At 45.4% G+C, this 12568-nt stretch overlaps 1 long non-coding RNA gene across 1 annotated transcript; it reads right to left on the reverse strand.

Annotated features, from left to right (window-relative positions):
* Positions 1–4382: 4382 nt before the first annotated feature.
* LOC148651767 (uncharacterized) lies at positions 4383–12545 on the reverse strand. Its single transcript, XR_015925163.1, has 3 exons — positions 12416–12545; positions 7863–8104; positions 4383–4580 (listed from the first exon to the last, which is right to left on the reverse strand). It is a non-coding gene; the product is annotated as an uncharacterized LOC148651767 (long non-coding RNA).
* Positions 12546–12568: the final 23 nt, after the last annotated feature.

The following is a 12568-nucleotide window of genomic DNA, read 5'->3' on the forward strand; positions in this document are numbered from 1 at the left end:
AGACTGTGATCAAGGGCATGGGGGACTGTGCTCAGAAGCACCACCGGGAGAGGGCTGGGGTTTCGGTTTCAGCTCTGCAGAGGTTCGCCGGTGGTGCTTTTGAAATCCAAGCTGCAGTAAAAGAGCTTAAATTCACCATTATTTACAAGGCGCGCTCCAGAGTGAAACAAATTTCTCCTTTTTCATACGGCCCTCTGCTACCTGCAAAGAGGTATGATTTCAGACAGGAAAGGGGAAGAGGGGGGGAAGATTCGCCTGGGGTGGGGGTCTGATTTCACCAAAACAGGCTTGGGAGGTGGTCTGGCCCGGTCTCTTTACAAACATGAAAAAACACCACGAGATTATGAAACAGGCGGGAACTCGGCAGCTGCTGGGATAATTGGGCTTTGGGGGACATTTTTCAAATGGCCCCAGCTCTTTAAAAGACCTGTGGAGATGTGTATCCGCTATTAAACCGGTGCCAGAAACCCTGGCATGGCCACACACTGGCGTCAGCGTTCGCTACTCATTTACAGGGACTGCTGAGGTAGGTTTGACTTATGGCCCCCATGCGCCCCAGCCGACTAAATTAAGAAGGGCTGCAAGTGGGTACTTCAGCGCACCGCTCTCCTCTGCCCCGTGTTTGCACACACTGGCCCTGCAGCCAGTGCCTGTGGAGTGTGCAAGTACGTCCGGTCGGCCGAGAGCAGGAGAGCAGCTGTGAGCGAGCCTGTACACCTTCATGGGCCGGTCCTCTGATTTCCTGTGACAGGCGTTCTTGTGTGTGAGTGTGTGTGTGTGTTTGCACTGTGCACAGGGAGACGCGCTCTTGTCTTCCAGAGGGCTGATTTCGCCATTCCAACGAAAACTCCTCGTAAACCCGGCGACGTGGGAAAATGCGCAGATGGAAAAGCGAGTGCTTCCTGAGGTTCGTTTACATTGCTAAAAAAAAAAAATCTGCCGTGCTCACCAGCTCTGTTCGTCCCTCTTCGCTTGCTTTCATTCCATGGGCTGCTCCTACGGTTTCAAGTCAAGAATCATAAATTACAGTTTAACAGGAATCCCCTAAACTCTCGAGCTGGGCGAGTAAACACGCAGGACAGCGAAGCTGGTTCCTCTGTGGTGCTTTTGAGTTCTTTTTTTAAAGAAAGCAATCAGCGCTGATGTGATTATATCCTAGCCAGCTGGGAGGAGGTCTGCTCAGCTTTCACTGGCTGACACCTGTTCCTCTTTTAAGCAAACAGAGTACCATCTACTGTGTCTGAAATAGAAATATTTTATACAAATTCTTATGATATACCTGGCAGGACACTGCTTGAGGAAAAGGTCACATGGGGCAGGATGGATTAGTGCTATGTAAAAACTCTGTGACTCTCCAAAACAAGCAGCCTAAAGTTCTTTTTTTTTCCCTGTTGTTTTTTGTTCAACAGTTGTCAGCCTCTTGGGTTTTAATTGTTTTTTTTTTAAATGAACATGTGTACATGTACAAATGTGTGTCTATATCCATTAACATAACAAAGATGACAGAGTTCCTTGTGCAGTGTTAACATGCATTTTAGAACTGTAAAGATCAAATTAATTTAAATTTCTCCTTGCAGATTTTTCAGGCAACTGCAAGGCTTACAGTAACAGGGAGATGATGTTATACGGATATCACGGACATAAACAACTGGAAGTTCAAAGCGGTTTTGTTACAGGAATGCCTGGTTATAGTAGTTACAATAATGCCAATATTTACACAGACATCCATTATGCAACGTCTTTAAAAAAAACAGACTGCAGTGACCGTACAACCTGCTTCAGAAACAATCTAACCTTCAATAGGAACAGAATTCTGCAGTTTCCCTCCACCTTCCCAAACATGTTGGTAAATCCAGACAATAGAATGTATTTTGAGGGGAGTCTATATATCAGAGGATATAGAGATGCGATATTTTAATCCAAAGGATTTTCTAGTGCATATCCTCATTCCCAGACTGCAAAATGTTGGCTTTAGATAAATACAGATGGCAAGGGTACAAGCTGGGCTACAGATGTTTTGGTCAAGACGCAGCTCGAACTTTACAAGGATTATTTCAGGTGGATGATAGCACTTGGTGTCACGAGAAAATTTACCAATCCGTATTTCCTGTCACGGAGGAAAAAATGACTGAATCCAGAAATACTGGCTCCTGCAGGAGATGAAGCAACAGAAATAGGGTGCAGCAGAAGATGTATTCCTCTTTAGGACAGTTATTTTTCCACTGTTTCTTAAGCTAGCGAGATTTCAGAAAATCACCGTAGGATGTTCATGGCAATTTAAGGTAAATGCTATTTTAATGAGCCCCCTGACAGTCTGAGTGCAAAACTTTGAAACTGAACATGAAATTGCCATGCTTGTCTTTCCAGCTTTTTCCATTTCAAGATCAAGACGCAATCAAATTTGATGCGTCAGCTGTATGGCTTAGTCTTACCGAGGTGCAGCAATTTACTGATAAACATTAGGCTGAAAATTAAGTAGAAAATCTTTGTTCATTTCCTTATAGTACCTGAAACTCCTTGTTTCTTGATCCTGTATTCAAAGGTTGTAGACCTCAACCACAAAGTGAGTGAGATCTTATGTTTCCTAAACAGTACACATCCACAAAACAGTGCTACTGTAGTTTCTGGTTGTACAATTCAAAGCACTTAATGAAACATAATCTACAGCAAGTTAATCTATTTAAATGTGAGACAACGACTGTTTTAAATCAAAACTGTCTAGTATGCGGAGATTGTGTTGATGGCTATTTTACTGCTGGTGCTCGTGCTGTAGTAAAGAAAGCATTTCCAGTCATAAAATGGAAAGAAAATAACAATTCAGAGCAAAGAGCACTTGGGAGAATAGTTAAGGCCAAGAACGAACAAGTTCAGAAGGGAGATGGGTCTGTATCGGCCCTGTAGGATGAAAATGTAGATCCACTCAGGGATGGCGTGGTCTTAAAACACTCTCACATCTGCAGGCTAGCACAGACTTCCTGTTTGGCTCGGGACAAAGAAGCCCCCACCCCCCACCCTACAGCTGGAGCCCCGATTTCAGGAGAGGTGCAGGTGAGAGATGGGAGAGTGTGAAAGACAACACCCCTGGCACGGCAGTGCTGAAGAACAACTGCACTTTTTAACGTGCTTCTCCCATGGGCTACACAGGAAACGGCACAGTACAGGGAATAAGACTGTTGGCTCCGAGCTCCAGGACTGTGGGCTCCACCTTTGAGCAAGGTAGTCTGATTGCTGCTGGCAAAGGGTACCAACATCGATTCAGACAAACCTGAAGGAACCCTCACCCAGGGGAGAAACGACAGGCCATCAGCTGCACGGCCCAGGTATGGACTTTTTCTACTCGGATCACAGTACATGTTTGGGTAATAATTAAAAAAATGTGCTTACACTTATATAGCGCTTTTCTGGACACTCCACTCAAAGCGCTTTACAAGCAATGGGGATCCCCTCCACCACCACCAGTCAGCAGCCCCACCTGGATAATAATATAATTGGACAGATAATCAGTATCTCTTCCGCGCATTCACGCAGTGCTGTTCATGTCAAAGGATCCCAAAGCACCAATAGGAAGGGAGGCAGTTCATCCAGCCCTGAGGTGCATGAGGCGCAGCCCCCACTACCTGGGGGGACACCCTACAGCCCCACTGCACAGCAGAGCAGCACAGAACTGAGAAATCATCTCCCCAGTTGGACTGAAGATCTCGGTTTCATATCTCATCACAGGATTGGCACCGCCTGCACCACAGATACTGCTCCCGAGGGAAGGGCGCCACCTACTGGGCTACAGTGTTAGTTTGAGGAGACTTTCGCAATTTCAGGGGTCAGCAAGATGTTCGGTTGAAAACAGTCGTGTAACGTGCCCACAAAAAAAAAAATGTTTTTTTCAAATCGTAATAAATCCGGCGTTGAATACATTGCTGGTACACTGTGTTCCCATTCCCCTTCCCCAGACTATTTTTCTGTTTTCTTTTCCTGAGCAGCTCTTTGTTGCATGCATATAAAATATGCAGCAGATAAATGAGTGGAACCAAGCAGTGTGTATACAAGCCATCAGAGTGGACTGGCTGGCTCACGCCTCGCCAAAGTCAGCAGGCGTGACGTGCTGTGCTTCAGGTGAATGAGCAACTCGGTACGCCTGCTGCATTTCCCCTGACCTTCCTGCCATGGCTGCAGGAATGTGTTCAACTGGACAAGCCCCACTGCTTCTCCGAGCTGGTTCCAATTTTGTTTGTCAAGTATCACTCCGAGGGCTAAACGGCCCGGTCACTGCCTTGAATCCACTCTCGGGCTCTTGCCCGGAACCCCAGCTCGCTGTGTGTGTGAGACTTGCCAGGGTTCAGGCAAATCGTAAGGAAAATTTCAGCCAGTGAAAAGGGTTTGCATCATCGGGCATTAGGACTTAATCTTTATTTGCATGTCCCCTGTGCTGCATGAGTATTTGGCTGTATTGTTAGCAGTCAGTTTACAACGTAGCTGAAGGTACACAGAGGCTCTTCAGCGAGGTGATCTCCTGACTGAAGGTGGATTTCTTGCCAGCAAATGTCCTGGAGTTAACACGCATCCATAGGAATTACTCTCTCAGCCTGTAGATCAGAAGAAAAAATGTTCCTCAAATTGTACAAGACAAATTTTACTAGACAGTAATACATTGGAAAACGAACTATACTATCAAAAGACGATTAGACATGAGCTTTATGCACACCCTCTCTGTGACTAAAAAATGTTTCGGAGGAACAAAAATAATTACATTTTTTTATACCGCATTACTGCCCTACTTGCCTATGTCCATATCTTCCAATGTACATGTAGGCATCTCAGCCACGAGATGAGGAGTTTTACCTAATCTTCTCCTTCAGGTTGGCCACAAACAAGACAGGTCAGTTCTTCTTTGTTCCGATTCTGGACTCTATTTATTCATTAACTATAGTTTCAGTTTCACTTACTTTATGCTTTTGAAACTGTTTGTAATCAGAATGTACAGTATAGAGACCCTGCTGACTGAGCTGTAGTTAAAAATGGCTTCATACACAGAGCTTTGTCTTGGATCAGCAAAGAGCTGTGCCTGTACAATTTCTCTTTTGACCCTGATTGCTTTCACCTTCTAATCAAGCCTACCTTCATTTCCAGAAAGACTCCCTTGATAGGTGTTGCTCACATTCATTTTTGAACTTGTTTTGTACCCCATTAGAATGCAATGGAGTCAGTGTTATAAAGCCCAATTATTAAACGCAATTCCAGAACGGAAAAATGAGACACAATATATTATAACTTACAGGCATGCATGATTTGGTGTTTGTACTGTAAACTGAATATTACACACAAATCTAGCTTTATGTAAACAGACATACACAAACACTCTGGACGTAACTGTATTGTTTTGACTGCACAATGTAAAATCTATTTATAGGCAGATACTCTCTGTATTCCTGCATTTTTCCTGGTAATTAATAGGCGTGAGGCCCAGTTTGAAGTGGCTTTAAATAGCTCAATATTTGAAGTAAAGGGTGAGCTGTGCCTGGAGCTGTTTGCTCTGTGGCCTGTTTGTCAGTGGATTAAGGAAAGCTGTTTTGGGAAGGCTTGAGGAGATCTCTGAATCACAAGTGCGCTCTGCAGCAGCGCTGGTGGAATGCCAGGCCTGACTGGAATTCCCACCACCTCCACCTTCCCAACGGGAGCTCCATCCCAGAGCCAGCGGGGAGGAACCAGCCCCCTGACCACCCAGCGTGCTGCCCAGGCCCGGAGCCCGGCAGACAAGTGGAAGACCCTCAGACCGCAGAGGTCAGCACCCTGCACACGCAGCCCAGTCAGCATGTCCATTTATAGGCTTTACAGCTTTTCTGTTCTCCGCCTTCTGGGTTAAAAGATTAAAAAGACCCAAATCGCTCAGATGTCAAATAAATGTTCATACGTATGTCAATGAGAAAATAGCTATTCCAATTTGAAAGAATTCTAATTCAATCTAGATTTATGTGGTATTTAGTGCTGGCAAAAGATTAATTGTGTGAACGTTTTTGTAGCGTTAACTGCTGCTTTGCACTTTAATGGATGTCAAAACAGGAATTCTGGTTGCAGGCTTGCAGCCGGTCCCTGGCACGCAGACTGTTGCAGGGCGCTCTGGGAAGTGGGTTTCAGCTGTCCGCTGTCGTGGGAGTCGGTCCAGAAGAGCCCACACAGGCTCAGGCCAGGACAAGGACACAGCAGCCCTGTCATGCTCTCCCGGCTCCCAGCTCTTTCGTTCAGGGCCTTGCACAGGCTTCGTTCTGGTCGAGCCATCAGTGGCTCAGTCTGTGAAGGCGCAGTATAGCTACTGTAAATAACAGTCCAGGGATGAGCCTCCGGCTACATTCCCAGGCTTAAGGGAATGTCCAGCACTAACAAGCTAAAGGTACTGAAACTCTTTAACTCTTGAACAGAGAAGACTAGGAGAAGGACCTGATTTTTGAGGACAGTGGACTGTGGAATAAAACATGAATCAGAGGATAGAATTGGAAACTAGGAGGAAGTGCACTGGAAATCTAAAAGGAAAGGCACTTCTTTATTTCATTGTGGGTGTACAAGCCATCCAGCCCTGTGGCCAAAGATAATATCCTGTCTTCTTTTAGGGAACATGTGGATGGGATCCCTAGATCACTTAAGCACTAACTACCACACTGCCTGGGTAGGCCTCATGACCTCCTCTGATTGGTAACTCCTCAAACCAGGCATGTATCGCGCCAGGGTGGTGCGATATTCCAGAATGAACGGGAGTTTTCACTATGTCTCAAACCTGGAATTGATTTCTTTAATAAAATGCACAAATTCTCTCTCTCGCTTGTAGTCCTCTCGGGAAACCCCAGTTGAAAGTAAATATGCAATATCTGAGTGATGCGTCAGAGTCACAGCTGGCCTCCTGGGCTGACTCACCACACTCTTTCAGAGCAGTAGTCTGGGTAGATCCCCTTCCAGGGACACTGGGACAGGCCAGAGAGTCGCCTCCCCCTTCGCGCCGAAGCTGGTTGATTGCACTCGGCGAATTATCAGTAATTTCAGAAAATACACTTTTATGACACTTAACATATAGCATTTGTACAAAGGAAAAGACAAGCTTGGTTACTGCGAGCAACTAACCTAAAAAGATCTTCTTTCAGGATGGACTGGGAATCCTGTTTTTGTGCTCTTCAGAATCGTGGAATAGAATGATTTTGTTTTCTTTCTTCCTTGTTGGCTTTGCTGTGTCTGTAATCAATGGGTGATAGGCCAGATGTCCTTTGTGAAGGCCACGGTCCTTTGTGTGGATTACTTTAGTTTTCACGGAGCCTGGATGGTTTCCTACAGTAATCTACTCTTTATGAAACTGTTCTTACACTCCTTTTAATAACACAAAATACCACACATAAAACAGAAAATTACCAGCAGGAGAAACACATCATCATTTTGTCTAAGCTGTGTTTTTGCTTCACGTTTCACACTGACCTCTCGAAGTTATGATTGATATCAAGGGATCTTATAACTGACTAAATTTGACCCTCACCAAATTTTTTAATGCAAAGCATGTTTTTGGATCTCTCACACTTTGGGGAATAAATGTCCCCGAAGTTATTAATTAAAACGGCCAATGGATGCTTTTGTTTTTTCAGCTGAAATATTTATGCCGCAAAATACATCATCCTGGCAGCAGCCGAATCGTATTCAAATGCACTTTTGAGATAAAATTGCCATGGTCATTATTTATTCGCTCCGGCCGGGGTTTCTTTTCTGGAAAAGTTGCTCCCACCCCCCTTTTTAACCAGTGCGGAGCTCGACCACAGTAACCCCCCCCCGGTCAGTTTGGACAGATGGACAGATGCTCCACCACTGGCCACCCATTCACGCGCCTTGCTTCTCACCCTGCAGGTCCGCAGGTCCGCAGCGCCCTTGGAGACCTCCCTGACGACGCACCTCGGAGGCCGCCGGACCACAGAGGTCAGTGCTGCACGCCGCCCGGAGGAAACCCAACGCTATCATCCACAGTCTGCCATGACATGGTCAAAGCCGCTGCTCTCCAGGGCCGAGGCCACATCCTGCTCTCTCAGCACGAGCTTCTACCCGAGGGCTGATGATCACTGACGTTTCAGCAGTTTGGCCAGGCCTGAAACGGAAAAACACCCCAGTCTGTTCTCTCCCCATCTTTCCTTTAATATTCCCGCCCCCCACCTGGGTACTACTCCCATGCTCCACGGGGAGAATGAGGAAGAGCCGGTGTGCTCCTCCTAGCTGATGGGACCGCTGGACAACCCGATTGGACAACGGGAGCGTCCCTCACCGACGGCACCATCAGCCAAGAGGAGCCCTGCCAGGTCAATCCCAGCCCTGTCCCTGTCAGGACTCTGCCAGTCACCCAACACCGTCACAGCCAGCCGGCGCCAGGACTTGGCAACACCCGAAATGGGTATAGCACCGCGTGAGCCGAGAGACAAGGCGCAGAAGTAGATCTACGTATTCGGATCTGTCGTGACTGGACATGGATACATGCCGATACAGCAACTGAGCAATGTACAGTACTAAGTCCATCCATCCATTTCCTACCCTCTTTCTTCAGTTCAGGGTCGGGGGGAGCCGGAGCCTATCCCCAGCAAGCACCGGGACCACAGCGGGTCACACCCTGGACGGGACGCCAGTCCATCACGGGACACACACACACTTTTCCCAGAAGCCAGCTCACCTGTCGAGGAAACCCGAGCACCTGGGACGCTCGGACATGAGGAGGACGTTCAAACACAGGTAGGTCCCCAGGAACTGACCCCAGAGCCCCAGCGCTGCGCGGTATCAATGCTAACCACTGCACCACTGTGCTGCCCCTCACTGTACTACACTTGTGTACCATTAGTAAGATTCCAGGCCCCCTTAACAGCGAGCTCCCTGCTGAGCATTAATCCCTGGCCATCTGTACTCTGTAATAGCCCAGTCTGCAATGTGTCTGTAGCCCTTGCCCTGTCCAGCACTGGTCATTAATCTCCATCAGCGGAGAGCTCAGCTGCAGGGCTCAGTCTCTCACACAATGTGTGCCTGCTGCAGTAGAAGCCTACATTTCCAGGGCTCCTAATGTCCAAACCATTTTATTTTTACTTGAACAGCAAGCAAATCGTTTGAAAGCATCGATTTAAAATATCTTGATCAGGGCCGTAAAGCTTTATTTTATGTGTTGCCTTTAAAAGCAATGATCTCAAAGTGATTAATAAGATGAATATCTGTTTGTCTCATGTTTTAATAACAATGAAGGTTTCATAGCACAGCCACAGAACACAGTTAAATACACCATGGTCATCACTGAAACAGAGGAATGAACATTTCTGTTACATGATTTTTTTAGTTTTTTCAAGCCACTGTCTTCTTGTGTAACTCAAAAAAATGCCGTCCTCCAAGATTCATGCCACACTCCTCAGCTTGTTTTGGGAAAGAAAATAGACGCAAGTGGGAATGTTGCGCAGTGGTAATACAAAATGTATGAATGCACCCCGGTATTTACTGCGGCATGATGATGCTGTACCTTAAAGAGAAACCTGGAATGTTATCCATGCCACATACTTTGCTTGATGCCATCTTTCATGTCAGGCTGCCCCAGTGCGAAGAGTTAGTACTCAGAAAGGCACCTGGAACCTCTGAGCACAAACACAACTGCAGTTCTGTATTCATCAGCTAAGCAACTTACAGCATTCATTGCGAGGCTGCAAGTCAAAAGCAGAATGTGGGTTTTAGCATAGTACTGTTGCCACAAATACGAACATTTTTACCATGACAAATTAAAGGTTCTCCCCATGAATTTTGAGTGGCGAATTCCTTCAGTCGTGAACAGTGCTCCGGTCCAGAGCTCAGCTGTGTTGTCGAGAGCTCCTGACAGGTCAGGCAGCAGTGATCCTGTCTTGCCTCTGTTATCCAGCCTGGTACCTGTGGCTGTGAGCTATCAGTCTACTGTGCTGTCTGCTGGCAGTTCCCCCACAGTGCCTGACGCTCGGTCAGGAGTGAAAGGCAGTCAGGCTCTGTTAGCTTCGCGCTCGGGAAGGTGACGCTGCTGTACCCAAAGATGGAACTGCATCCTCAGCTTGGCAGGAAGCCCCGAACTCAACTGTTGTTATTCTCCTTGAGAAATCGGTATGTTTCGGAAGGATAATGGTAAAGGGAGGCCTGGACTTGTTTTAAGGGAGCCTGATTTCTCCTGCCCATCTTGATAACTTTCAAAGGCAAAGACCGTGCATTCGAAAGCAACTTTGACAGGGAGGGCTTTCTTTCTGTAAAATGTGTTTCCCTCACGTAATGCATATACTTCTTTATAAATGTTTATTTGTCTTACTCAGTTTATCTTGGTGATAACCTGTATATGACTTATCAGCTATATATTATGTGTATAATTAGGATAAACTTAACAGGTTTGCATACCTCTGGGATATGCTCTTAGCCAACTACAGAAACCTCCCTCCCCACATACTGCACATACACACACCTACACATTTGAGAAGGTTCGGTCTAGTTTGAAGAGATCAAGACACACTTGTTTCACAAAGCAATTGCCTTTGCCAAAAGCTGACAACAGGCTACAGTTGACCCTTTAAGAGTTTTAGTTGCGATACTAAAAAAATCATTTTAATAACTGAAATCATGTGTCATTTGCATGACATGCATTCTGCAAAATATTCTGTATGAATTAAAAAATATGAACAATTACTCCCTTATTACATTCCCCAAAGGTTTTCACTTCAAAATGGTTCTTGTAGAAATACCTACCGGTACAAGTGTCAGCACCCTTCCAACCCCAGCCCCCATTGACAGTCAATGTCCAAATACCATAACCCCAGATTTTATCTGAACTTTTAAAATTTTTGAAACACCCATATTTTATAACCTGACAATATCATAATATACTGTACTCCAATGCCGATGTCCTCATTTGTCTGAGTTAGAAGTAAAGTAAATCTGAGTGATTTCAGCATTTACATAAGATTCAAGGCCATGTTTCCTGAAGTTTTTGACCAGGCTGTTGGCCCCATACAGACCCCTGAGGCACACCAGAACAAACAGCTGTCACAGCAGAAGTACAATACCCAAGTGATACAACCTGTGTCCTGTTACACAAATAAGAAAGCAGTACTGGCAAGTGTTACAGATGTTAAAAGAATTCGGAGTTTTTACAGAGGGCTTCGTTATCAATGGTGTCAAAGTCAGCGCTCACACTGAGCAACACAAAAGCCCAGGAACCAGAATCCAGACATAAAAGCCATTTTGTCGATTCGGACCGAGCTTAAATTGTAATGTTTCAATAATGCCTTGTTCAAAACTAGATGAATGAAATCCTGAAAAGGGTGGATTTTCAGTACGTTCTGAAGGCTTCGCCTTAATTTCCAGGGGAAAAAAAATTCACTTAATGGCAGAAATTGTATCCTGAAAGAAACGCACGAATACATTGCACAGCTCAGTTGTTTCGTCAATAGCACGAACCTGGACACGGTTTCTTCAATCACGTTTGCTAGTCAGGACGTTGCACATATTATTCAATCCATTATATACAGGTATACATATTATTCAAGTAAGCAGATAAATCTAAAGCAGATAATTCTAAAAAAAAACTATTGACAAATCTGTCATCTTAAACATAAGCATTAAAATGTTTCACTTCCTTGACAATGGGATTTAAAAACATATTTCACACAGTAATACTGTAGGTGCTTCAGACTCCTGCCTTCAACCATATGGTAGTTTTCTCCATAGAAAGGTAGCATAAACTGGTTATTGATTTTTTAAAAGAAATAAAATCACTGTGCTGTCGCGATCGCGTTTGTAAGCGCGCACACCAGAGAACATGCGCCACCCTCTACAGCAACAGCATAACGAAACTAAAACTCCCGAGCGCTTCAAATTGCTTATTTAGACTGCACATAAAAACTAGTCCGAAACACTAACAACAAAGCACTTAATACTGTGGTGGTAGTACAGATACACAATTGACTGTAGGCTGAAATTTGAGCACGATTGTGTTGCAATCGGAAAAGTCGAAGCGCAGTTATGAGCCGGAGGGCGCTCCGGTTTCAGCAGCGAGCGGCTGGCACTGGTGTGTCGGGATATTCGCTTACAGGACTCACCTCTGGTCCCGGATTGTGATTACAGACTGTTTATTTAGTGTGTGCTGCTACCGGCACGAGTGGCTCCCAGCCTTTGGAATGACGCCGTCAACGCGTGCTCTTGGACTGTATGTGCGTGTGTGCGCTTTTTAAACATATTTTAAAGACATTAGTAGCAGAGGCTGAGGATAACGGCAGGCACAATGCAAAGAGGAGACGCGTTTCCCCAGAAATCTGCACAAATAATGGTATCAACGGATACAAGTGAAAACAAAGAAAAAACACCCACCAAAAACACGAAGGAATAAAATCGGGTGGCGCGTCTAATAAAGACAAAGAGCTGTACTTACTTTATCATGTCATAGCTACCTGAAGAGCTCGCTCTGCGCTCCGGTTTTGTGTGTGGGATCATGTGACAGAGAGGGTGGAATTTGACACCAGGAGGTTTCAAAAATGAGGAGCAACACATATCTGTCTTTGGAGCTGGAATTGTTGCAAAAATC

Source organism: Lepisosteus platostomus, chromosome 11 (assembly GCF_059453375.1).
Source record: "Lepisosteus platostomus isolate fLepPlt1 chromosome 11, fLepPlt1.hap1, whole genome shotgun sequence".
Classification (NCBI taxonomy): domain Eukaryota; kingdom Metazoa; phylum Chordata; class Actinopteri; order Semionotiformes; family Lepisosteidae; genus Lepisosteus; species Lepisosteus platostomus.